Source organism: Crotalus tigris, unplaced genomic scaffold (genome assembly GCF_016545835.1).
Source record: "Crotalus tigris isolate CLP2741 ecotype Arizona unplaced genomic scaffold, ASM1654583v1 scf7180000023684.367845, whole genome shotgun sequence".
In the NCBI taxonomy this organism is placed as follows: Eukaryota; Metazoa; Chordata; class Lepidosauria; order Squamata; family Viperidae; genus Crotalus; species Crotalus tigris.
In genome coordinates, this window is record NW_024100117.1 from 152,951 (window position 1) to 179,902 (window position 26,952).

At 41.0% G+C, this 26,952-nt stretch overlaps 1 protein-coding gene across 8 annotated transcripts in view; it reads left to right on the forward strand.

Moving 5' to 3' along the window:
- The window catches only part of YAP1 (Yes1 associated transcriptional regulator), a 99,441-nt gene that overhangs the window by 10,590 nt on the left and 61,899 nt on the right, over positions 1–26,952 (forward strand). The gene's annotated exons all lie outside the window — the stretch shown is intronic.

The following is a 26,952-nucleotide window of genomic DNA, read 5'->3' on the forward strand; positions in this document are numbered from 1 at the left end:
TTAAATGATTTATGTTTAAAAGCCTAGATCAGGGGTATCAAACTCAATTTCATTGAGGGCCGCATCAGCATTGCGATTACCCTCGAAGGGGGCGGAGGTGTTTGACCAGGGTGGGTGCGGCCTACTGGGTGGGTATGGATGGAGTGGGTGTGGCCTACTGGGTGGGCATGGCCAGCTCTACATCGTTCACGTCAAGGATGCCTGTGGGGGCCTGTGCAGGAGTGGGACAGATCTGAGGGTCTCTGGCAGAAGGGGGTGGGACCGGGGCAAGCACCAAGGCATGGTTCATTTCTTCATTCCTCACAAAGGGTGACACCTCCCCAGCATGCACCCAGGGGGCGGGGCCGATGCAGCAGGGGCTGGTTCCTCGCTGTTTCTAGATGGCCTTGTGGAGCTAAGACTGAATATGTTTCAGCATAGATGACCATCACAAAATTGTACATTGGCTCCCAGCCGGCCTGGGCCAGGGCCAAGGCAGTGAGGGCGGTTCCCTCACTGTTTCCAGGATGGCTTTGCGGGCCACATGAAACCACTTCATGGGTCGCATCCGGCCCCTAGGCCTTGTGTTTGACATGTTTGGCCTAGATGATTTGTCACCTGGGCACTTGAAGGGGCCATCTTTCTGTTCAGTTTTTGGCTTGCTTGTGTGCTGCCTGAGAGAAGGTATGCCACCATAAATATAATTTTATTTATAGGCTTAAGTAGGAATGAACTGATTAAAATTCATCTTAGAAAGTATGAATTGGTTGTGGTGGATATGTATGAAACTAGGAATCTATAGGTAGGAATCCATTTTCATTTCAAATTCATTTGATTATAGTTGCATGTTATACGGATGGTGAATTGTGAATGAAAGAATCAGAAGAGAGTTTGAAACTTTCTGGGTGACTGTGATTCAGGGGAGAGAAGAATACTCTGCTAGGTGACAGAAAATAGACTTACTCATTACGAGCTAGAGGAGCAGAATCTCATAAGATGACTGAAGTATATTGTAAAAACATCTTGGATTCTTTCAAGACTGATTCCTGAGAAAATTGACAGCCAACTGAGAATTAGGTACTTGTCTGATGTGAGGCCAGAGAAATTACTGTGCCATAAGTGGAGGTGAATATGTCTTTCAGAGGGGATGATATGTCTTGATTGATTATGCTCCCTCATAAGACTGCCATTTCTTGACCTCTGTCGGGATATACCAACCACTCTCCAAATTATTATATCTTATTAAGGTGATTGAAAAGGGTCCTGGATGAGATGGATTTTCCTGTCTAGCCTTTCAAAGTTGGGCTTGGAAAGGACATTGTCATTATGGCACCCTTGGAGAAGTGATAGCTTACTACTTCTCGTCTTACTCAACCTCAGTGCCATTGATCATTGTACTCCTTTGCGTTATCTACAGAGGGTGGGAATTAGAGACATTATTCTGAGCGAGAGCCTTGCAACAGATTGGCAAGTTGCACTTGAGAATTACATTTTCAGTAGCAGCTTTTCATTTTAGTATGCTCCTTGAGATCATGTAGCTCTCCCCCTTAGTTTAGGCAGGGCAGAGTTTGGTATGAAAGTGCTGAAGATTCCCCTTTCTATTGGGAAAATTGGACTGTAAGTCCATAATTAAACAGTTATAATTTGCCGAAAATTCTGAATTGTTTTAATGAATTTTTTAAATTTTGTATATTGTAAACTATTTGGAGTTGCTTTAGTATCATACTGATCTTGTTAAATAAATAAATGAATGAAGTGAGTGATTGAGTGAGAGTGAGTAAATGAATAAATGAATGAGAGGATATGAGACAGCAACACAAGATGGTATAGACCAGGGGGCCCCAACCTGTGGGCCGTGGTCTACCACTGGGCTGTTGGCCACTGGGCCGTGTGAGTAGCTGGCCAGTACATGCTCATTTGTCCCCTATTCATGCTACAATGCTAGCATTGCCATGAGCTCACCCCTCACTTGTGCTAGCGTTGCGGATGTCGTGATGGCACTAGTGAAGCTGCGAGTGACGTGTGGGTGCTAGCATCACTGCAAGTGCACACTCCCCCCACCTGTAGCATCGCAGCATTGCACAGGCGCTATCATTGCTGCTAGTGCATACTCCCCCCACTCATGCTAGCATCGTGGCATCACGCAAGTGCTATCGTCACCGCAAGTGCACACTTCTCCAACTTGCGCTAGCATCACAGCATCGCATGAGCACTAGCGTCACCTGAGCATTGCACAGGTGCTCGTGGCCCCGTTTGCGTTGCGTGCGCAATACAACCTGCTCCTGCGCGTGCGGGTAAAGGCATCTCCACCCCACTGCCCCGGGTCTCCAACCCAGAAAGGTTGAGGACCCCTGGTGTAGACAGTTATTGGGCAGTTTGGAGACCCAAGGATTATGGAGAACAATAATTCTTGGGTAAGAATAAAAGGTGATCCTTTGTTTCAAAGACATGGTTTAACATGGGTGCATTTATATGGCAGATGAATTACTATAAATCTAACTTCATGACTGCTTTACTGTTTATGATTAAAAAATTGAGCACATTAGTGATGAGAGGCTTCAAATGTAATTCAGACCATTTCTTGATAATGAAGAGTTGATATAGGAGGGATATGGAAGAGAAGGAAAGTAGAAAAGAAGAAAAAAAAAGATTTGAGAGTACAATGTCTACAGGAAAAATAAGTCTTGTCAGGTGCAAGGAATCAGCAACCAAGGTTGTTCCAATGAATGCAAATTTATTCTATGCTATCCCTAAACCAGAATCTGAACTACTAATAGTCAAGGCAAATTAGCGGTAGATAAGAGATAGGAATTCAAGGAGGGCTGGACTTAGATCACTTTACCCCTCCCTCCCTTGGGCTCAGTCTGGTCATCTACCATCCTACCTCTTACCATCCTCCTAGTATTAATCCTGTGTATTAGAAGATAAATTATTACTCCACAGAATGAGTAGAAAATGAATATTTTTTTAAAAAAGGATCTAAAAGTCACTTAGAATATGTTAAAAGTCAATAATTTACAAATGTATAGAAATATACAGCAAAAAGATGCTTGGTGGAGTGAAAAGGGTGCTTGATAGAATTACAAAATGAAAAAACTCTGTGGATGGAAAAACAGATCTAAGACTGTAATTATTGAAAAATGAGGATTCATTCAGCGAAGATTGCCAAGAATGTTGTCATAGAGAGCAAGGAATTGTTAAGATTGGTCAGCTTCTTCTTTGGATTATTTCCGTTATATTTGACACCTTTCTTGCTGTAATAAGTTTTCACATACATGCCAGTACACTTAGCCAAGTGATAACTTGGGCTAGCAGAGATAGATAATGTATAGTTCTGGTTTGCTTTTATTCTGCATATATTCCTAAAATTGCAGGAAGTTGTCCATAAAATGGTGCCCTGTTGACCTTGTTGTGTGCAAGGAAGCACTTTGATAGATTAGTAATTACCTTCCTTATATTAATAAGGGTATTTGTGTTGTTTAAGTCATATCATAGTGTTTGATTTGTGTGTCCTGGGCTGAAATAAACACATAGAAATATTTTTGGTAACTGCCTCATTGTTTCTTCCTTTCTCCAGGGGTTATTGGCAGACCTTATTCTCTTTCACTTTCCAGTTCTGAGACAAAATGTCTGAGCCAGGCTCTTCCATAGTGAGCTTCATAACTGAGGCTTGTTATCCCTAGTCCTAATTCAATCCTATCCAATGCATACATTGTGTCTTTGTAGGTTTGTATTGTATTCATTCCCTAGGCCAGGGGTAGGCAACGCAAAACACTCAAAGAGCCACTTGGACCCGTTTCCCACTGAAAATAAAACACCAGGAGCCGCAAAACCTTTTTGATATCTAAAATGAAGATAACACTGCATATATCCTTTTTTACCTTTATTATAGGTGTGTGTGTGTGTAAACACAGGTAAAAAAGGATATATGCAGTATTATCTTCATTTTAGATGTCAAAAGGGTCTCTGTCTCTCTCTCTCTCCCTCCCTCTCTCTCTATCTGCCCTTGGTTTGCCAGTCTTCTTCCCCCACTCTCTCTCTCTCTCTCTCCCTCCCTCCCTCCCTCTCTCTCTCTCTTCCCCCCCTAGCCTGAACTAGAAACAATTTTGGGCTGTAAGAAAGTTTAGTGGAACAAATAAACAATATAGGCCTGTTCGATTTATTGTACTTGGTGATAGGTCACACAGTTGAATAGGACATGCTTTACTTGCAGAAGAATCAGGGTATTGGCACCTCCAGTTAATAAGATTAGGTAATAGGTAATGGAAAATAGCTGTACTTAAGTCCTGGGTAAAGAATAACGGAGCAGCTAAAATGCTTCATAATATACATCCATTATATAGCTAAATAATAGGTCAAACTCAAACTATACTGCGACTATTAAAAATCCATGATTCTAGAGACAACACAGTTTGGTGGATTTGAAGGCCAGCTTAGACAAAATTGTTAAAGATATTTCTGAATGAATTATAAGCAATTATGAACAAAATAAAAAGAAATTCTGAAAGTCTTTTCTTGATAATTTGAGGTGGAGACTTCTACATTTCTGAGCAATTCAGTCTTAGGAGTTTGCCATATCTATTATCTATGTTTATCCATGTTTTGTTGGTGGGTTCCTGAACATCTTAGGATAAAAAGTTTAAAATTTCTGAATTATCTAGACTATAGACTCTTTTGTGTTAAAATACATTCTTGGGAAGATCCAGAACAGTGTTTGCAACACCAATCATAATATAAGTAGTTATACTGTATTGTTCACTGCTTACAAACATATACAACTCCAAATCCAAAAGCTAATTTATTCTGATAGACTTTTTTCCTTGTTAGCTTTATTCCATTGGAGAGAAAAATATGTGTTTTTATCTGGAGTGTCAATATTTTGTACTACATAAATAGAAAGCACAAAGAAAGTTGACTTTAGCTGTGATATATTTCTGTCATGATTTTTGACTATGTAAAATTAATATCACCTTTTACTAGCAGCATAGCCTGACCTCCTTCATGATGATCTGAACCAGTGTGGCTCTTAAGGATTTCCATTCTTACATCCATTACTGCAACAGTTACATCTGTCTTCCTTTGTATTGGTGATCATCTTCTCCTTCTTTCCATTTTTCCCATCTTAGAGGAGCTGTGATCTGCATAATGTGACTAATACACATTAATTTAAACCTAGTCATTTGGGCCTTGTGTGAGAATTGAGAAATGATTTGTTCTATGATTTCTTTGTTTTCTTGGCTGCCTGAGGTATTCTCAGAAGTCTTCCTTAACATCAAAGTTCAAAGATATCAATACTCTTTTTTTATCTTGATTCTTTAAAGTCCAGATTTCACTTCCCTACAGCGTCACAGGAAAAACAATATGTGGTTGCGATCTATGTAGGTCAGGAGTAGGCAATCCAAAACACTCAAAGAGCCATTTGGACCCATTTCCCACCAAAAACTGGGAGCCGCAAAACCCTTTTGATATCTAAAATGAAGCTAACACTGCATATATCCTTTTTTACCTTTATTATAAGTGTTTGTGTGTGTGTGTGTATATATAATAAAGGTAAAAAAGGATATATGCAGTATTATCTTCATTTTAGATGTCAGAAGGGTCTCTCTGTGTGTGTGTGTGTGTCTCTCTCTCTCTTTCTCTCCCTCTCTCTCTACCCCCCCTCTCTCTCCAATCTTCTGCTCACCTGGCAAGCTGGCTTCAAGCTATTCTCCAACAAACTCAGGAGTAGGCAACCTCGGCTCTTTTATGACTCATGGACTTCAACTCCCAGAATTCCTGAGTCAGCATAGCTGGGCTAGCTAGCTCTCTCCTGCCCTTTCTGTTTCCTGCTTCCTGCAGAGATGCACCAAAGGGAGGAGCTCAGCCTAATAAGCTTTTCAGCTCCTCGGAGAACACTGTGAGTCCACTCTCTTTTTTACACACAAACACACACACACACACACACACACACACAGAGAGAGAGAGAGAGAGAGAGAGAGAGAGAAGCAGGGAAGCGCAAGTGCCTCTCTCTGTCTCTTTTCTCTGTCTGCAAATGGCAGAGGAGGCTCGGAGCCGCAGGGGAAGGCTCAAAGAGCCACATGCGGCTCCGGAGCCACAGGTTGCCGACCTGTGATGTAGGTATAGACATGTTATGGCATCCAGATATCTTTTCCAACGTTTTCTTTGCTACCCTACCAAGCATTAGTCTGCAGCAGATTTCTTGACTATCAGTTTCTTTAATGTTGATAGTTGATCCTAAAAGGCAAAAACTATCAATCACTTCAATGTCTTCATTGTCTATTCTGTCTAGCTGCAGTACCCATTGTCATTAATGTAGCGTGTTTTATATTTAATCTTAATCTCACTTTTTCACTGTGCTCCTTGACTTTCATTACTAGAATTTCTAAATACTTTGCATCAGAGTGGTAGCATTGATATAACATAAGGTATTGATTTCTGCCTCCAGTTTTAATATTGCACTTATCTTCTTCAAAGCCTCCCTCCTTCACTGTATATTTGCATATAGACTAAATAAATAAAAGGAGGGTATACAGTTTTGTTTCACACCTTTGCCAATCTGAAGTCACAAGTTTCACTGTGTTCCATCCAGACTATGGCTTCCTATTTTCTTTATAGGACAATGAGATTTTATGGAATTGCTACTTTACTAAGAACATTTCACAATTGGACATGGTCATGACAATCAAAGGCCCTTCTATAATCAATGAAGCTTTTTTAAAATTCCTTTTTGGCCTTCTCTATTATCCACTATGGCCTTCTTTGGCCTTCTCTATTCTTTGGCCTTCTCTATTATCCGCTATGCACCAGTAAAAAAATTTCTTGTGGTTCAGGTTTTTATAATATAAAATCAAATATCTGTCATTTCACCTATGTAAGGCTCCAATATGCATTGGATTATCCCAAACATAATTTTGTTAATATATGAAATTAAGAATATTTGTGCTACTTCTCACATTATGATAATTGTCCTTTCTGTGATAATGATCTCTTCAAATCTGTTGGGGGCAGATTGGATCATTTCCCAGTTTTCCTTGAATAGTTTGATTAGAACCTTTATTGATTCTTTTTCTGGTGCTTGCCATATTTCTATAGATTCAGTCAATTAACGTTAATTTTAGTTAATATTATTTTTAATTCAATTTTAGTGTTACTATTTACTGTTTTAAATGTTTTACCTTGTTTTAATTGATAGTAGGAGAGAGACTTCTGTAGCCTTCCCACTTGGTTATGATGAGATTGCTTAGATATCTTGGATGGTGATACTACAGAATTTTAGTGTACTCTTTCCATCCTTCTTTGATCTTTTTTGAATCAGTTACTGTATATCCCTTGGGATCGTTAACATCTTCTGAGTTTGAAACTCTTTTGGCAGATATATTTTATTTCTTGTCTGTTTCCATTTTTAGTATGTTTTTAGATGTTGTAGTGTAGCTCCTTGTGTCTTCTACCAACTGTCTGAAACAGCAAATTTCAGAGATTTGTTTCCTGAGGTCTTTGTCTTTCTCAGCTCTGATTTTTTTTTCTTCTTGGAAATTTATTTCCTTAATTTCTATCCCATATTTATCAGTTTTATATCCCGAAATCCACTTTGATTTGTACTATTTCTTTTTCTATGGCAGCCTCTTTTTACATTCATCAGAAGTTTCATCTGGTCCAGAGTGCAGTAGCATGTACAGTATCAGAAACACAATGATACATCCATGTAATATTGTTACATGAGCTGCACTGGCTCCTAGTAGGCTTCCAGCTGCCATATAAGTTTTCACAATTAAATTCCTACATGGCATGGGATCAGATTACTTGCAGAACTGCCAATCCCGAAGGGTTTCTGCCTGTGCTTTTAGGTCTGGTCCCAGAAGGCAACTGGACTTTCTTTGTTTTTGCTTGAAGACGTTTTGCTTTTCATCTGAAGAACTGAAGAAGCTTCTTGGATGAGAAGCAAAACATCTTCAAACAAAAATAAAGAAAGTCCAGTTGCCTTTTTAAAACGCACTTTTGGAACATCCATTACCTGGATGACTGAGAATCTCCATAGATATTAGGTCTGGTGTTTGCCAGTTGCCTTCAAGTCCAATTCAAGGGATAAACAATTCAAGGGATAAACAGTTGTGGCCCAAGGAAGTGGTGGGATTACACTCAGTGCATCTGACTGTTTATTGTACTCTTGTGAGGTCCATCCCAGGTAGGTTTGACATCAGTACGTGGTTCTGTTTTGTTTGACTTATGGATGTTATTGGAAGCAAAATCACTCCTGAAGAGAATCAAAAAAATTATTTTCTTAGGCCTTTGATATTGTTTAATCTTTGTCACCATCACCATCATCATTCTCATCTGGTTGTTAATGAGTTTTTTTATTGTAACTTGCAAACTGCTGGTAAGGAGATAAATTAATACACTACTAGCTGCATAATTACTATGAAAATGAGCTGTGCATTAAAGAACCATTTACTTGATTCTTTGCCTAGCCATGGTTATATTTCTTAGCACAAAATATAGGAATAATAAAGGATTGCTTTACAAAGGGGTTATAAGGATAAAGTCATGTAAATATACTTTGTATCTAACACAGCTATTGTAAATTCTTACTGGGAAATTATTTTAGGTTGGAATGAGCAGCTTTGACGTACTATTTACAACACACAAGTATTTACAACTGGGTCTGTTCACCGTTATTATAAATATATATTAGGATTATTTTGTGTGAAATGTTTCTTTGAGATTTGTTGGGCTGAAAACTATGTGGGGATTATTTTTAAAAAAATCAAAAGACTATAAAAATGGGGAAGCTTCAGGGTGTCTTTTCCATGCAGTTTGTTCCAGGATCAATGCCTGGCATTCTTTGATAAGACAAACTTCCACCTGAATCCTTATAAAACTTAGAGTCCACTCAAACACTATGACCTGATTTTGATGCAAAATAGTCTGAGAAATCAGATCTGTTTTTTATTTAAAGGTTATTTAACGTTGCAGTTAATGTTTTTAATTTGGCTCTAGTATATATATTTTATCAGCTACATATTAGATGTTTTGGTCAAGACAGTTACCTCCTTTTAAACAATTCTAATTTTTGCATGAAACAAAGAAAGCAAGGCTTTTTACAGATGTTTTTTGAAATTATGGTCCTGCTAGTGAAATCAGAATAGATTTTATTATGACTAGATTTTTATTATTGCTACTGAAAACAGGGCTCTCCACCCTTGAGAGAGGTGAGTTTGGTTTTTATCCTCTCTTTCTCTGACCTTTGTTTTTTTTTCTGATATCTACTTCAAAGAATCATGTTTCAGTAAGAACAATAAAGAAACTGAGACTGGAAAGTACACACAAGTCTGGCAAACTCATCTGCATGAGCATGATCATTTGTTCCCAAGCAGACATCCAAAGTAAATGATTGAAAGAGCTGCTAGCTATGACGGATCTGTCTTGAAGGGAGGTGGAGTTGGGGGTGTAGAAACAAACCAGGTTGTTAGGAGGAAAAATAAAGACTGTACTTTTTTAATCTCTCCCTGCTGGGTCACATGCTATTATGGAGGAATAAGCTGTGGGTTTTTTTTCCCTGCTTTTGCTTGGGGGCTTCTGTGCTTTGAGAATCTGAAATAACTGTAAAAGTTTTACTAAGGCTTAAAGAAGAACATAAATCTGTATAAACTATAAGCGATGTCTGGTTTGCTTTGAAATAAGAACTAGATAATTTAAACAAGTGATTAGTTTTGTAAGCTTTCTTTTTTGGAAATGTTTATTAGTACGTGTGTATCTTGTACAAGATACTGAATTCTCATTTGTCCTTGTATAAGCTGTAAAATTAATATCTTTTCATTAAATGGTATCAGGTTTTTACAGCTTGAAGAAATTAACAGTAGATCTTTTTTTTGTTATTTTCCCCCATTGCCACTCCCCAAAATTACCAATTGTGGTTCCATTGGCAGCATCAATTTGCGTCTATATAGGGTTCTGCTGCCAATTCACTACCATTGCTAAATAACAGTGATGCTTACAAGTTTGTGTACCCTTTTAAATTTTCAATATTTCTGCAAAAAATAAGACCATAAAAATAAACTCTTCTCCACACATCCTAAAACAAGAGAAAGAGAACCCAATTTAATAGATGAATCTAAACAATGGTATATTTGTTCATTGATTTATTGAGGAAAATATTCCAAAGCTACATATTTGTGTCTGGCAAAAGTATGGCAACCTCTATGATTATCAGTTCATTTGAAGGGGAAAGTTCAGATGTTTCATTGAAAGGGGTGCTAATCAGATATAACAGGTCCTGCCTTAATTAAAGATCAGAATTCTGGATAGTCATTATCAAAGCCTAATCTTCACAATACAGATATGTGGAAGTGGGTCACGTCTTGAATCGAGATTTCTGAGAATCTCTGAAAAAACAATCTATCTCACCATCAGGTTGGAAAATGTTACAGGCTGTCCACTGTCGGGCAGATCATATACAAGTGTGGCAATTCAGCATCATTGTTGCCTTCTGCAGGAATGGTCAACCAACCAGATTGCACTAAGACAGTGGTTCTCAACCTGTGGATTGGGACCCCATTTGGGGTCAAATGACCATTTCATAGGGGTCGCCAAACAATGCAGTCCGCCATTTTTTCCCCCTTTTCCTTAGCTGTGCTATTCCCTTTTATTTTATTGGCTTTTGAAAGCCAATAAAATAGACTCTCTTGAATAGAGTCTAATTCTATTGGCTTTCAAAAGCCAATAGGAATTGTCCAGGCTGTCTCTGCCCTGCTGAGCCCGCCAAAAGTCCCATTCTGCAAACGGTGCTGCACCAGTTGAGTAGTTCTCGACTTACGACCAGTTGGGTAGTCCTCGACTTACGACCGGTTGGGGGTCGCAGCATTAAAAAGGTTGAGAACCACTACACTAAGAAGAAGGTATGTAGTACTTTAGGAGCTCTCAAAGAACCCCGAATAATGTCTGAAGCCCTGTTGTGCTTGGAGCCCTTGTGCAAGAGTTGCAAGGAGACCATTCTTGAAACAGAACACTGCTACCTGTCTATAGTTTGGGAAAGATTAACAGAATAATAGAGCTGGAAGGGACCTTGGAAGTTTTCTAGTCCAACCCCCTCCTGAAGCAGGAGACTCTGTAGCATTTTCAATAAATGGTTATCCAGTCCTTTCTTAAAAGCCTCCAGTATTGGAACATTCTCTACTTCTGAAGGCAAGTAGTTCCACTAGTTGATTGTTCTTACTATTAGGAAGTTTCTCCTTAGAGATAGATAGATAGATAGATAGATAGATAGATAGATAGATAGATAGATAGATAGATAGATAGATAGATAACCTTTATTGACTGAATCTGGATGTTCTGCTTCAGATACCACGAAGCCTCCTCCCAGAAGGTAACAAAACAAAAACAAGCTGTGAAGAGGATATGTAGTATCCCAGACAATCTTGTAGACCCTGCTCAAGCAACGCTTATATACCATGTCCTGGATGGAAGGGAGGGAACTGCCAATAATCTTTTCAGCCATCCTCGCCACACTTTGCACCGCCTTCCTGTCTAAAGCAGTGATGCTTCTAAACCAGACTGTGATGCTGTATGACAGGATGCTCTTGATTATCCCTCTGTAGAAAGTGGTAAGGACAGGGGAAGGAAGATGTGCTTTTCTCCAGTACAGGAGATGGAGAATCCACCAATGGGTTTTCTCTGTCTGCCTGCTCTTGAGACCAAGTAGCCAAACTTGACACGCCGCCTCTTGCTGGGAGACCCAGTCTTGACTTGATCTCAAGCTCTTGAAGACGTGTCAGGGTTGGCTCTCTCAGCAGATTAGCATGTAGAAACCTATTGGTGAATTCTCCTTTATTAAAAATCTACATCAATAACTGTAATATTTAGAATATTATAATACTTATAATATTAAAGAACTTAATACTTTCCCACTGTTTCCCCTGCAGCGCTGGGATCAGTGCTGCCTAAAATCGGAGGGGTGATGGGGGAGGAGGCAACTGCTTTGCATTTGTTTAGTTTTCCCCAGGGCTCTGGGGGAAAGTATTCTTGGGCTACCTTAAAAATAATCTTCTCTCCCCTCTCAAGACCTGAGGAGCTGCATTCAGAGCTCCCACATCTGTAAAATTTCATTTCCAAGCCTCCGGAGCCATTTGCAAGCTGCGGGTGCCATTTGGGTTGCCATTTCAGGCAACAAAGTTTTAAAAAGCTGATTCCAGGGCTCTGCTTTTTTCAAGCTTCGATCGGAGGCCACCTTTGGGGCTATTCCCTGGCATAGCACCCAGCGCTGCGGCCACGGCTACCCCAGCATTAACAACACTTCCTTGGGGTTGATATGGCCCTTTTTTCGAGGGCAGAGGGAGTCGCGGCCGCCATTTTGTTGCCGCCTAAGGCAACGAAGAATAAAACGGTTCCCTTTTGCAGGATTTTAAAAAAAAAATTGCTTGTTCTGTGGCTAAATTGCTAAATCCTTTAGGACTTTAGTTCCCTACTCAAGGCACAGCCCCAGGGATTATAATTATCTCTTACAGCTCAATCGGTCGTCATTTTGATTGCCACGTGGTTGCTTCTTTAGGCCTCTTCAAGCGAGGACTTAATAGTCATACAGGCCGGGGCTGCATTGGAGGAATGTGTGTTTTATCTCATTTGCCAACACACAGACCACGCCAAATTTCTCAACCACTTTTGTCTTTATTCTTCCTTGCCAGGCCTTACTTCAGGCCCTCTGCGCCCTTCATTGGGCTATCTGGTACACCTTGACTGGCCACCTAAGGCCTCCGGGCGGAGCCCAGAACGGGTCCCCAACTGTGCCTTCGGCATCAGCCTCAATTGCTGTGACCAAGCCTAGATAGATTTGATTTTCCGGTTAGGGGAGCAGTCCTCGTTACTTGCTCCAATTTCGCTTCCACCAACTGCTTGCCTGCCAGAGCTTCACCTCAGTTTCCCTGAGACAGCTCAACCTAGGATGGAGGACTCTACTGGGCCTCAACCCATGTGCACAGCTTCCCCATCCTCTAGTTATGGCCGGCAGACCACCTCCAAACCGGAGGGAGCAGGCAAGCCCACAACCAAGGCTAAGGGCACACTCAAGAAAACCTCCAAGTTGGCGGAAAAGCATGCCAGCCGTAGGCACCAGGCTCTGGAGAAGGAGTTCTCCAGAGCACAGAGACAGGCAGGATTAGAGATGGATCAAATGGCAGCCCCTGAGTTTGACCTTCCTTTAGGTCCTTCAACCTCAGCTCATAGCGTGTGGTTCCTGACAGAAGCCCCCATCACACCTTCTGCAATGGGTTCAGCCCCTGAGGCTTCTTTTACTCCAACTGCAGCAGGGCTCAGGGATCCTGATCTCGAAGATATTTTCTCTGATGGACGACTGGAGGCCCTGTTATCCAAGGTAATGGACCACGCTCTGGTAGAACGGTCCTTCCATCCACCTGGACAGGGGCATCCACATCAGCTATGCTGCCTTATGTTCCCCCTTCAGGGATCCCTATGTTTCAGGGAGATGTTTCCACATCTCCTGCACACTCTTCAATGAGTGGATACTCATCTCTGCAGGGTGAGGACCACCCGGACTTCAATCTTTCAGAGGAGGAGGAACTCCCCCCTGAACCCTCCCCATCTGGAGATCTATTCAATCCAGCCCTGTTCCTTCCCTTACTCCGCAAGGTCACCTCAACAGCAAACATTGGGTCGGATCAGTTCCCTCAACCGCAGGCCACATCGGATTCCAGTCCAAATCCAATATTCTTTGAAACGGTGGCAGCCCAACACCACATTCCCTGTCCTTCTATATTTCTCAAGGGGATCAAAAAAACAATGGGTCTCCCTTGCCTCATTTCCTTCTGTAAGCAGGTTGGATAAAAAGATCTTTAGTACCTCTACAGACTTAGTGAGGTCCCCAAGGTGGATGAGGCCTGGACCCCACTGGTATCCCAGACTGTGGTCGCTGGGGATATGTCTGAGGCACTTAAAGCTGACGACAAGGAATGGGAACAGACTTTCCGTAAGACCCATCACTCAGTGGTATGGGCAATTAAAACTGCCACCTGTGCGTCCTTTTTTGTCAGGACCACCCTCTACCACCGTCAACTACAGGCCAGAGTCCCTTCTGAGGACATTCGGACTCACCAGGACCTAAGTAAAATGGTGGCTGCAACTGAGTATGCCACGGATGCAACTCTTCAGTCGGCCAACTTTGCTTCCAGGTCCCTAGCCTCCAACATCACAGCCAGAAGGAGGCTATGGCTGAAACACTGGCAGGCCGACGCCAAAGCCAAATGGCGCCTCGCCACTGCTCTATATCTGGGCAACAATCTCTTTGGGGAGGCACTGAATCCGTACCTTGTCGAGAACAAGGATAAACGGAAGGTCATGGCCCACCTTAATAAACGGTCCGACAAACGTGCCACTCCCTATTTCCGCAGGCAGTTCTTTCGGACAGCAGCAGGTTCAGCAGCCACCCAGACCTCCCGTTCATACATGCCCCAGCAGGACAGGCCATATGACCATCCGTACGATAGACCGGGCTTTTGGCCCAGGCAGCAGAACCAATCCAAGAGGCCATTTCGAGGGGCAGGACGTCTCTTCAGGAAGTCCAAATGACTCTCACACCACACGCCCCAGAGGGGGAAGACTTGCCCACTTCTTCCATCAGTGGGAACTCACATCCACGGACGCCTGGGTCTTACAAACAATCCAGTTTGGCCTGTCCCTGGAATTTCTGGCCAGTCCCCTGGGTCGCTTCATCTTCTGTTCCACTTCTCGGGATCCGATAAAAAAGGGACTTATGCAGGAGGCCATTCAACATCTCTTGGAGATTCAGGCCATAGAACCGGTACCGCCGGACCACATAGGCAGGGAATTCTACTCCATCCTCTTTATGTTTCCCAAAGCCTCAGGGGGATGGAGGGCAATTCTAGACCTCAAGAGTCTACTCTAAACTATTACATTGCATACAAAAAGTTCAAAATGCAATCCCTCCAGTCCATCCTGGGAGGCATCAGACAAGGAGACTTCCTGGTGTCAATAGACCTCACGGAAGCGTATCTCCACATCCCCACCCATCCAGAACACTGGCGGTTCCTCAGGTTTTGTTACAGGGGCCGCCACTTCTAGTACAAGGCCCTTCCGTTCAGCCTTTCTTCGGCACCCAGGGTGTTCACCAAGATCCTGGCTGTTCTGACCGCCCACTTGCGGAAGGTACCGGTACGCTTCCAATGTTATCTGGACAACATTCTGATCCAAGCGTCCTCCTTCCGGGCGGCCCAGTCGGACCTGGAACTAACTATTCGGGTCCTCCAGCAGCACGGGTTCTCGGTGAAGTTCCAAAAGAGCCAGGCAGTTCCCTCATCCAGGCTCCTACACCTGGGAACCATCATAGACACCACAAACTGCATGGTCTATCTCTCCCAGGAGCGGCTGGTCAGTATCAGGGATCTGGCTCGCCGAGTGTACAAGGACCGCACCGTTCCACTGGTCTTACTTTCCCAGATTCTGGGAAAGATGATCTCCTGCATAGCCATTGTTCCCTGGGCCAAACTCCACCTCAGGGAACTCCAATGGTTCCTCCTTCCATTCCAGCGGTTGAATGCCAGCACATCCAGCTGGCAGGTGAGGCTACCGGTCCATACCCTCAGGTCTCTACACTGGTGGTTCTCACAACCAGTAGCTAAGGGATCTCCTTTCAAGGAGCTGGACCGCCTCACTATCATGACGGACACCAGCCTCTTCAGTTGGGGAGCCCATCTTCAGTCTCAGTTTGCGCAGGGACATTGGTCCCGTGCAGACTTGAGACACAACATCAATTAGCTGGAACTCAGGGCCATTCACTTGGCTCTTCGTCAATTCCGACACTGGATTAGGGGAGGTCATGTATTGATCCTCATGGGCAACGTGGCATCCAAGGTCCACGTGAATCGGCAGGGGGGCACCTGGTCCAAGTCCCTTATGTCCGAGGCCCGGTTACTGAGATCCTGGGCAGAGTCCAACCTGGCCTCTCTCAGGGCCGAACACATCTCGGGGGTCAAGAACCAGCAGGTAGACTTTCTGAGTCGCTCCACGATAGACCCCTCGGAATGGGGACTACATCCGGATCTTTTTTCCGAAATATCCCACAGGTTTGGCCATCCGGTCATCAACCTGTTTGCATTGTCGAGCAATGCCCAACTCCCCAGGTACTTCTCCCGTTATTATCTTCCGGGGGCGGAGGGGACGGATGCCCTGAGGACTCCGTGGCCACAAGGTCTTCTTTATGCCTTCCCTCCCCTCTCGCTCATTCCGGCGACCATCCGCAAACTGCTTCAGGAGCAAGCAGAAGTGATCCTCATGGCCCCATATTGGCCACAGAGGCCCTGGTTTGCTGATCTAATGAATCTATCCCGTTCTCCTCCATGGAAGATTCCCCCACATTGTATATCCTTACACCAGAGGGTCCTCCAACATCCGGATCCTCAGTGGTTACAGTTAGCCGCCTGGCGCTTGAGCGCAACATCATGACACAAGAGTTATTCTCTCCACGAGCAATAACCATGATTCAGCCTCTCGCAGACCGGCGACCAATTGCATTTATGATTCCACATGAAAAAAATTTTGCCATTGGTGCAGGAGGCAACAACTGGATGTCTACAATTTAACTATTCCCCAGATCATAGACTACCTTCTTGATGGTCTGGACAGAGGTCTGGCCCCTGCGACCCTTCGTAGGCAGGTGGCAGCCCTATTGACATTGCTCACTTGTGCAGATTCAGTTCCTCTAGCTCATCCCAGGATACGCGCTTTCATCAAGGGGGCTTGCAACACTAGACCTCCCGTGGTACACAGGTACCCTTCTTGGGAGCTGCCTCGTGTGCTTCGTGCACTAACAAAGCCACCCTTCGAGCCGATAGCTACTATACCATTGCGGGCCTTATCTCTTAAAGTTACATTCTTGATCGCCATCACGTCAGCCAGGCGTATCTCAGAACTGGCTGCTCTCTCGGTCAGGAATGATCTTTGCATCTTCCACTGAGACCGGGTGGGTCCTTCAGTTGGATCCCGCCTTCGTGCCCAAGGTCAACTCACTCTTCCATAGGTCACAGGAAGTCATCTTGCCTAACTTTTGTCCGGATACTTCCCATGACTTGGAGCGGCAGTGGCACACGTTGGACATCCACAGGGCCCTGCGATGTTACATTAAATGTATGGAACCCTTTCGCAGATCTGAGGCCCTCTTTGTTTCCTTCCGTCCGGCTTCTCTGGGACAGAAGGTATCCGCTGGCACTATCGGCAGGTGGATCAGGTCCTGTATCGCAGAGGTGTACCAATCTTCTTCCCTACCAACTCCAAGTCATATCACGGCCCATTCCATTCGCAGCGCTGCGACATCTGCGGCGTGGGCCTCTCAGGCATCCATCGAAGAGATTTGCAGGGCTGCAACATGGTTGTCGCCCTCCCCTTTTATACGTCATTATAGGATTGACCGATTTGCTTCAGCAGACACCTCCTTTGGTCGGAGGGTCCTCTAGCAAGTGGTCCCCAGGGACGTAGAGTCGGCTTTTTCTTTTTAAATATATTTTATTGGTTTTATAGTTTTAACAAAAAGTGTTTAAGGCACACCGTGGTGTTTGGGTAAACAAAGATTCCAACATAAAATCACACAATAACAGCTCAACTTAATACATTCGCTATCATCTCTCTATTTCCCTCAAGTAACACAGTAAATTTAATATATTTCATTTCTATCCTAAATTTCTATTACTATTAAACCTGTTTATTAAAACTTTAAATCAATTTCAATTACCATAATCAGCATCAACATCAACATATTATCACTTCAAATACTTCTTGCAAATATATTCAAGTTCTTAATCCCTCTCATCCCTTTTTTATCACCAATCTTATTTATTTCTTCTTCCAATAATAACTAGTTTAGTTAAAAAAAACAATATTATCATATCTTATTAAATCGTATTATTATACACAAACATCTCTTAAATAATTAAACATTAAACATGTATAGAGTTGACTTTTTCTGTTTCCCACCCATCGGGACAGTGAGGCTTTGTTATGTCCAATTGGTGGATTCTCCATCTCCTGTCCTGGAGAAGGGGCGTTGTCTTACCTGAACGCCTTTTCTCAGTATGGAGATGGAGAATCCACACCCACCCTACGGTCAGTTAGGCCGTTATTAGGGAGTTGAGAGCCAACTCCTCATCCTTGCATCAGCCACTTTCGCCCTCGTCAACACTGGATCTCCTAGTAAGAGGGGGCATCTCAGATTTGGCTACTTGGTCTCAAGAGCAGGCAGACAGAGAAAACCCATTGGTGGATTCTCCATCTCTGTACTGAGAAAAGGCGTTCAGGTAAGACAACACTCCTTCTCATGCAACACAGAAAACGCAGCACTAGGTTGGTTCTCTTTGTATTCAGTTTCCATCTACTGCTTCTTGTCCTGCCTTCTGGTGCCTTGGAAAATAGGTTGGCTTCCTCTTCTTTGTAGCAGCCTGTCAAATATTGGAACACTGTTTTCATGTTACCCCTAGTTCTTCGTTTCACTAGACTAGACATACCCAATTTCTGCAAATGTTCTTCATATGTTTTAGCCTTCAGCCCCCCCACCCAATCATTTTTATCACTCAGAATCTTAACATCTTTTTTATATTGTGACCAAAACTGGATGCAGTATTCCTAGTATGGTCTTACCAAGACATTATAAAGCGGTAGTATTACTTCTCATGATCTTGATTCTGTCCCTCTGTCAATACAGCCTAAGATTGTGTTGGCTTTTTTGGCAGTGGCAGTACCTTGCTGGCTCATATTTAAGTGATTGTCCTCTAGGACTTCAAGATCCCTCTCACGGTTACTGCTTATGTGGACAAGCCAGAAGGCTATTGGAGGAATGTTCAATTATTTTGTGGACAAAATGAGACCAAAATTAATTTTTTTAGCTTGAATAAAAAGTGTTAATGTTTGGCAAAAGATAACTACTGCATTCCAGCATAAGAACATTATGCATCTGGGAAACGTGGCAGTAACATGCTTTGCTGTCTCTGGACTAGGATGGCTTATTACCAGTATTAATGGAACTGTGAATTCTGAATTGCATCAGCAAATTCTGCAGGAAAATGTCAGGCTATCTTCTACGAACTGAAGCTTAAGAGAATGTGGGTCATGCAGTAGTAGGACAGTGTCCCAAAGAATGGTTGAAGAAGAAAGTTAATATTTTGGAATGACCAGGTCAAAGTCCTGACAACCTGAAGCAGGCAGTGAGGTAGTCCATCAACATCCCTAAGTTGAAATTGTTCTGTAAGGAGAAATGGACTAAAATTTCTCCAAGTTAATATGCAGGACTGATCAACAGTTATTGGAATTATTGCTGTCCAAGGAGCGTTAATATATTTTTGCCAGACACAAGTAGTTTTGGGTCATTTTTTCTCAGTAAATCAATAAACAAATGTAATGTTTTTTGATTGATTTGTTTATTTTTGTGCCTTGTGAGTCAACATTGAATACAAATCCCTGCATTTATTCATTTTATTTATGTAACAGATTTGTCACCCATCTCAAAGTTCAGGTGACTCTAGTTTTTCTTGGCAAGATTTCAGAAATGGTTTTACATTGTCTACTTCCTAGGACCGAGAGAAAGTAACTGGCCCAAGTTTACTGGCTTCATGTCTAACTTTGGACTAGAACTCACAATCTCCCAATTTCTAGAGTGATACCTTAAACACTATACCAAACTGGCTTTTTCATTTTTTAAAAATTGAGTTCTCTTTATATAAATTTAGGACGTGTGGAAAACAGGTCATATTTAAGAAACATTGAAAATTCAAAAGGGGTCACCAAATTTTAAGCACCATAGTAATATAATGTGGTAGCAGGACTGTGTATAATTGTACTTTTTTTTTCTTTTTGCAAAGTTGTGCAGATGCAACACTGTTTCATGGTGGATACCTATATGAGATTTTTATGCTATATGACAAGTCATTCCTGACTGTTACAAATGATTCTTCAGCTGTAGCAAGCACATAAAAGTAGTACTTCGTATGATGTTCTTGAATTATTTGGACTTGATCTATTTTGTTCAAGTTGAATTCTGGATGCAGTTTAGTGCATTAAATCTATCGTAGCTTTATTCACTTTTGATCAAAGGTCATCTGCAACTATATTATAACTGAAACAGTGCAACAGTAGTTCACTGCTTGTTCCTGTGAATTCTTTTAAAGAGTGTGCCAAAAATTCATATATAAATGTTTGGGTATTTCTGTTCTATTGGAGAGAGAGTTGGAAAGAAAACATTTCATGAAAGTAATGTTTCCTGGAATAAATTAGTGCAAGATAGACCCCAGTCTTAGTTTTGATGAAGAGTTTTTCATGAAAAAGATAATCAGTGTTTAAAATACATAGGCAGTTTTTCTTTTTCTGTTTAATTCATTCATTTCAAAATAGGATCTACTTTATGCCTGAACAGAACACCCCCCCCCCATATTTAAATAGAATAGAAAATTAAAAGAACCTGCTTGGAAACTACCTCAATAGGATTTGGCTTATCATCTGTTGAACATTATCTAATAATATCTATAAAGCCTGGAAACAACACAGAATAAAGCGTTTTAACTTCTCATTTGTTAAGGTTGGACAAGCTGTACAGAAATAAAGTGCATTACTGGTTCTGTTTGAAAAGAGACATTTATGTATCTTTGAATCATGCAGTACCAAATTGATTTGGCATGTATACTGTCTGAGGCATGTATCATTTCTATTTGGAATTTAATCTTACATATCACACCATCATGGTTTTGATCCAAGGTATGATTTTAAAAATACATGCAGCAGCCTTATTTAAATATAAGCAGGCCCAGTATAAATCTGGTTGATACGTGAGTAGGAGACTTCCTGTACAATCCATCTATCTTGTCTTGAACTCTATCTTAGAAGGAAGTTAGCATAAAGAACAACTATGTAATTAAATACAATAAAGAACAAACAAATGGCAATTAGCTATTTTCCTTTTTATTTATTGCAAACAGCAATTATCTCTCCATTTAAAATCAATTTATGGTGTCCATCACTTGTCCTCCCCTTTATAGAAATTATGCTGCAATTTTCTAATTACCGCATTTAATTTATTTAAGATGTGTGATAAAATTAATTTTAGAATTCCAATTTTATTTAAACATACTAATAATGCAAGTTATTGGTTACTTCTGCAACTTCCGACATCTTTGTTGATGAATAGTACTGCCAGATGCACAGCTTTTGTTTTTGAGAGCTATTTCCTGTTTTTCCATAACACACTCATTTTGCATATTTCTCTTACGCTGATGTGAGATAGTTGGCTATTGCACAGATGGGAGCTTTGTGAGAATTTGTATTTGGGATCATAGTATGACAGGAAGAGCAAGACATAAAGCTTGTTAGCAAGTCTCTTCCTGTTATGACTGCTTACATAGCCTAACCTAATTTTAATTTCATTGTGGAGACTTGCAAATGAAGCTATAAGTTTAGTATCTTAAATGAAATTCATCAGATGATTATTGAACTTTTATTCCTTTTTTTTGCACACAGAGCACAGTGCATGTTAATTTGTGTCTCTTTTGAAGATTCATTGACCTTTATTAGGAAATTAGTGTCTTTAAAAGTCTGGACTTATTCACCAGGTGTATGATGAATTGAACAAAGACATATATACTACTTTCAAAATGCTTCCTGCTGGCCAGCTGTGGGTTGACATGCAGTGAACTATGGTGCAGTTTTGGGTTCATCCTGCAAGGTAAAAAGCAGGCTTTAATTATCAACAGATGATTTTTCAGAACTGTCTTCAAGAGAAGTGCTTCCCTTTAGGTGAATTTATGTTTATTTTCTAAAGCAACCAAAATTGAATGATTTGATTTCATATTTTCATGAATTAACTCACACATTCTTACAATGCTTGCTTAATCATACCCCATGATGAGGAAATAGTTACTGATTATCCCTGCTGTTGTTAGCTTTCTCTGCAGGAAACTGTTCTTTCAAAGAGTTTGTCAACAACTTCCTTTTTTCTTTTTCATCTGGCATATAGCTTCCTAAATGAATTTCTAGGCTGTCTTCAGTTGATGTCTGGGTTCTCTTAAAGATGTTACTACAGCTCTAAGTAAGTACTAATATAGTGACAAATTGTTCTACCCTTAGCGAATCAGTGTTGGATTGAATATAAGGCATTCAGATAGTCTCTTTAAAAAAGTAATCTATTTAATAGAACAATTTCATAAATAGGCAAAGTCATAGCTCTGTGTCTGGAAAGGACAATGAATGGGCATTATATATCAGAATTAATCCAAATAACTGGGATCCCTATGGCTATGAGTCCAGTCTGAATTTCTGAGATTTGTAACATGGGGTTCTTTTGGGTTCTGAGCTCCTGCAAAAGAATAAACAATAGCTGTGACTAGGAAAGAATTTGCAGTTATGTCTTGCATGGCATTTTTTATTCTTCCTAGATTGGGAAGCCCTAGTTAGTGTTACTAATGCATTGGTGATTTCTTGTTTGAACTGTTGCAGTGTGCTGTACATACAACTGCCCTTAAAGACAATTGAAATTTTCAGTTGGTCTTGAATTTAGTAGCTTGTGTAGCCTCTAGATATTCTTACATAAGACCTCTAGTTCAGGAACTGCACTGGTTACTACTTAATTTCTGGGTACAATTCAGAGTTCTGGTGTTAAAGCCTTCCGTGGCTTAAAATTTGGGAATTGCCTAATCCTACTTCCACTGGCTTCGGATTGTGGAGTAAGATTTGAAAGAGTAGTCTCTGGATTCTTCTCCCTTGGGAATTTCATTATTAAGAACTAGAGGGACAAGACTTCTCAGTCTCAGCTCTACATTCTTTGGAGGATCATTCCCTTCCCTTGTTGATCTTTTTTTAAAGAAAGCCTTTAAAATCTGTTTCCAGAGAAACTTGTGTAGAATAGATAATCTTGAAGAAGGAATGTAAGAACAGATATGCAAACACCAGCTCAATCCCTGAGAAAGAGGGAGGTAGAAAGAAACTCAAAATTTCCCTGCTTTAATTCTTGATGTAAGACAGTGTTTCTCAACCTTGACAATTTTAAGGCATGTGGACTTCAACTCCCAGAATTCCACAGCCAGCATTGCTGGCTGTGGAATTCTGGGAGTTGAAGTCCACATGCCTTAAAATTGTCAAGGTTGAAAAACACTGATGTAAGAAGAGCAGAGAAAAATTCTGTGAGGCTGCCAAGATGATTGTCAGCCATTCCAGGTAGGCCATGTTAGGATTTGGATACCACAAGAAGTACTAGAAGTCTTCTTTATTGCTGTAGGATACAATACAGTTAGAGTATCCTGAAAACCTGATACCTTGGGAGTGGATTAGTTTTGAATGATAATATATTATGATTACAGGTAGTCTTCAATTTACGATAATTGGCAGTTGTTAAGTAAGTTGTGCCCAATTTTATAATCAATTTTGCCACGGTATAATAGTAGTAGTAGTAGTAGTAGTAGTAGTAGTAGTAGTAGTGGTAGTAGTAGTAGTAGTAAGGGATGAAGTGACATTGACAGACTTTATCTACCAAGGCAAATAGGTGGGCATGGAATGCTGCAAGTACATCAGATGGTTGAAGAAGAAAAAATGGCTTTGGAAGAATATCTGAAGGATAGTGATGAAGATGCACTGAAATTAGTATATCAGGAAGGCTTACTGACTACTGGAGAGACCAAATTGGCCTACAAGAAAGACCAAATGAAGAACAGAATAGAGGCATGGGAAGACAAAGCACTACATGGCCAATACATTAAAAAAATAGCTGGGAAAGCAGATAATAACAAGACCTGGCAATGGCTAAGAGCAGGAAAATTGAAGAAAGAGACCGAGGGACTAATTCTGGCTGCACAAGACCAAGCCTTAAGGACAAATGCATATAAAGTCAAAATTGAGAAGACAGCAACAGACAGTGCCGCCTATGCAAAGAAGCTGAAGAAACAGTGGACCACCCGGTAAGCTGCTGCAAGAAGATTGCAAAGACTGACTACGAACAGCAGCATGACAAAGTAGCAACAATGGTGCATTGGAAGATCTGCAAAAAATATCATTTGCCTGTAAGCAAAAACTGGTGGGATCATAAAATAAAGAAAGTCATAGAAAATGATAAAATTAAACTGCTCTGGGACTTCAGAATTCAAACAGACAAGCACCTGCAACATAACACCCAGGACTTAACAATTGTTGATAAGAAAGACAAAACAGTCTGGATAGTGGATGTGGCAGTGCCTGGAGACAGCAAAATAGAAGAGAAAGAACTGGAGAAGATAACAAAATACAAAGACCTACAAATAGAAATAGAAAGATTGTGGCAAAAGCAAGCAAGAGTAGTACCAATAGTAATAGGCACCTTGGGTGCAATCCCAAAACAACTGGAGCACCACTTGAACACCATTGGCACTGAAAAATTCGCCATTAGTTAATTGCAAAAGGCGGCCTTACTAGGAACTGCTTCCATCCTGCGATGATATCTGTAATACCATCAAACATCCACATCTGCCTATCCCAGGTACTGGGTAAGGACTTGATGGATAGACAAAATGCCAAATCCAGTCTGAACATCTGGCTGACTGTGCAATGACTAATTATTATTATTATTATTATTATTATTATTATTATTATTATTATTATTATTATTATTATTATTATTATTATTATTGGACGAACTGCAAAGGTTTACCCAGGGCAAAGAAATCAAAGCCATACAAGAGGTAATTCAGAATGTAGAGGCAAACCAGGGGGAGTTGGCAGTGAAAGAATCCAGTAGAGATATACAACTGTTCTCATTTGGAAACCAGGCACCTCTCCTCAGGAAGAACAAAACCCTCTAACTAAAGAAATAAAAGAATTGAAAAAAAGAATAACTGAGCATCTAGAACAGCACAAAAACAACAGAATAAGGCTACCTGCATTGAAGCTTGTTTCAAAGAAACAGCTAGCACAAGCATTAAAAGATGCAAATACTGCAATAGCAAGTATAAGCACCAATTCACTGCAAGAAACAAACCAACTAATGTACAGCACAGCTGCAGTTATAACAGAATACCTGGGATGCAAAATCAACAAAGAAGAAAAACAAACAAACAGTGCACCAGAAAAATGGAAGGTTAGACTAGAAAATAAGATCAGCAAGTTAAGATCACATGCAAGCAAGCTAGAACAGATGAAAGAAAAGAAGCTGAAGAACAAGAAGACCAAAGAATACCTAATCAAGAAATACCACTTAGAAACAAGGAAGATCAAGGAAGCACTGGAAATAATAAAGCAACAAATAACAGCTATAGCCAGGAAAATCAGTAGATATGAAGCTCGAATTGCAAACTATAGGCAGAACCTCCAATTTCAATCCAATCAGAAACGTTTCTACCAATTCATCAATGGAGAAACTGCAAGGAATCAGTCAGTACCTGACAAGGAAGAAACAGTGCAGTTCTGGAAGCAGATATGGGATAACCCAAAGAAATACAACAAGGATGTGGCTTGGTTAAAAGAGGTGGATGCAAATAAAACAGAAGTTGAAATGAAAGAACTAGTAATAACAACAAAAATGGTAGAAAAAAGAGCAAAGAAAATCAAAAATTGGTCAGCACCAGGTGAAGATGAACTGCATGGGTTTTGGTTGAAACATCTAACTGTTATACACCCACTCATTGCCAAGCAGTTCAACAATATACTACAAGGAGGAGAAATTGAAAAGTGGCTAACAACTGGGAAAACCTACCTAATAATGAAAAATCCAGCAAAAGGGGCAACACCAGGTAACTACAGGCCAATTACCTGCTTACCAACAACTTTCAAATTACTAACTGGTGTGGTAGCTGATGCAGTACAACAGCATCTAGTTGAAAACAATCTCTTTCCACCTGAGCAGAAAGGAAACCGCCCCAATAGCAGAGGAACAAAAGATCAACTCCTAATAGACAAAATGATCTTGGAAAACTGCAAGAGAAGGAAGACCAACCTGAATGTGGCATGGATTGACTACAAAAAGGCATTTGACTCTCTGCCACATAACTGGATAATCAAGTGCCTAGAAATAACAGGAGTCAGTAGAAACATCAGAAAATTTGTGCAAAGATTGATGGCACAATGGAAGACACAGTTGCAGATCAATGGTGAGAGACTGGGAGAGGTTAATATCAAGAGAGGAATATTTCAAGGAGATTCATTATCACCATTACTATTTGTTATTGCACTGTTTCCTCTGTCAACAATACTGAATAACTCAGGACATGGCTATCAAACATCAAAAACATCTGCCAGACTATCCCACCTCCTTTACATGGATGATCTGAAGCTGTATGGAAAAACATCATCTGAAATAGAATCGCTGCTCAACACTGTCCGTATATATAGCCAAGATATTGTAATGGAGTTTGGCTTGGACAAATGTGCCACACTTACTATCAAACAAGGAAAAATAGTGAAAACTGAAGGAATCAAGATGCCCCACGAAAATAACATTAAGAGTCTGGATGAGGAAGAGTACTACAAATACTTGGGTATCCTTCAAGCTGACAACATCAAGCACACTGAAGTCAAGAAAAAGATTAGAGGTGAATACATCAAGAGAGTGAAGAAGATCTTAAAATCCAAACTCAATGGAGGAAATACCATAAAGGCAATCAACACCTGGGCAATCCCAGTCATTAGGTACACAGCTGGAATAGTGGACTGGACTCAAGCAGAACTAAAAGCAATGGATAGGCAGACCAGAAAAATAATGACAATGAATCATGCCCTTCATCCACGCAGTGACATTGATAGACTTTATCTACCAAGGCAAATAGGTGGGCGTGGAATGCTACAAGTACATCAGATGGTTGAAGAAGAAAAAATGGCTTTGGAAGAATATCTGAAGAACAATGATGAAGATGCACTGAAATTAGTATATCAGGAAGGCTTACTAACTACTGGAGAGACCAAACTGGCCTACAAGAAAGACCAAATGAAGAACAGAATAGAGGCATGGGAAGACAAAGCACT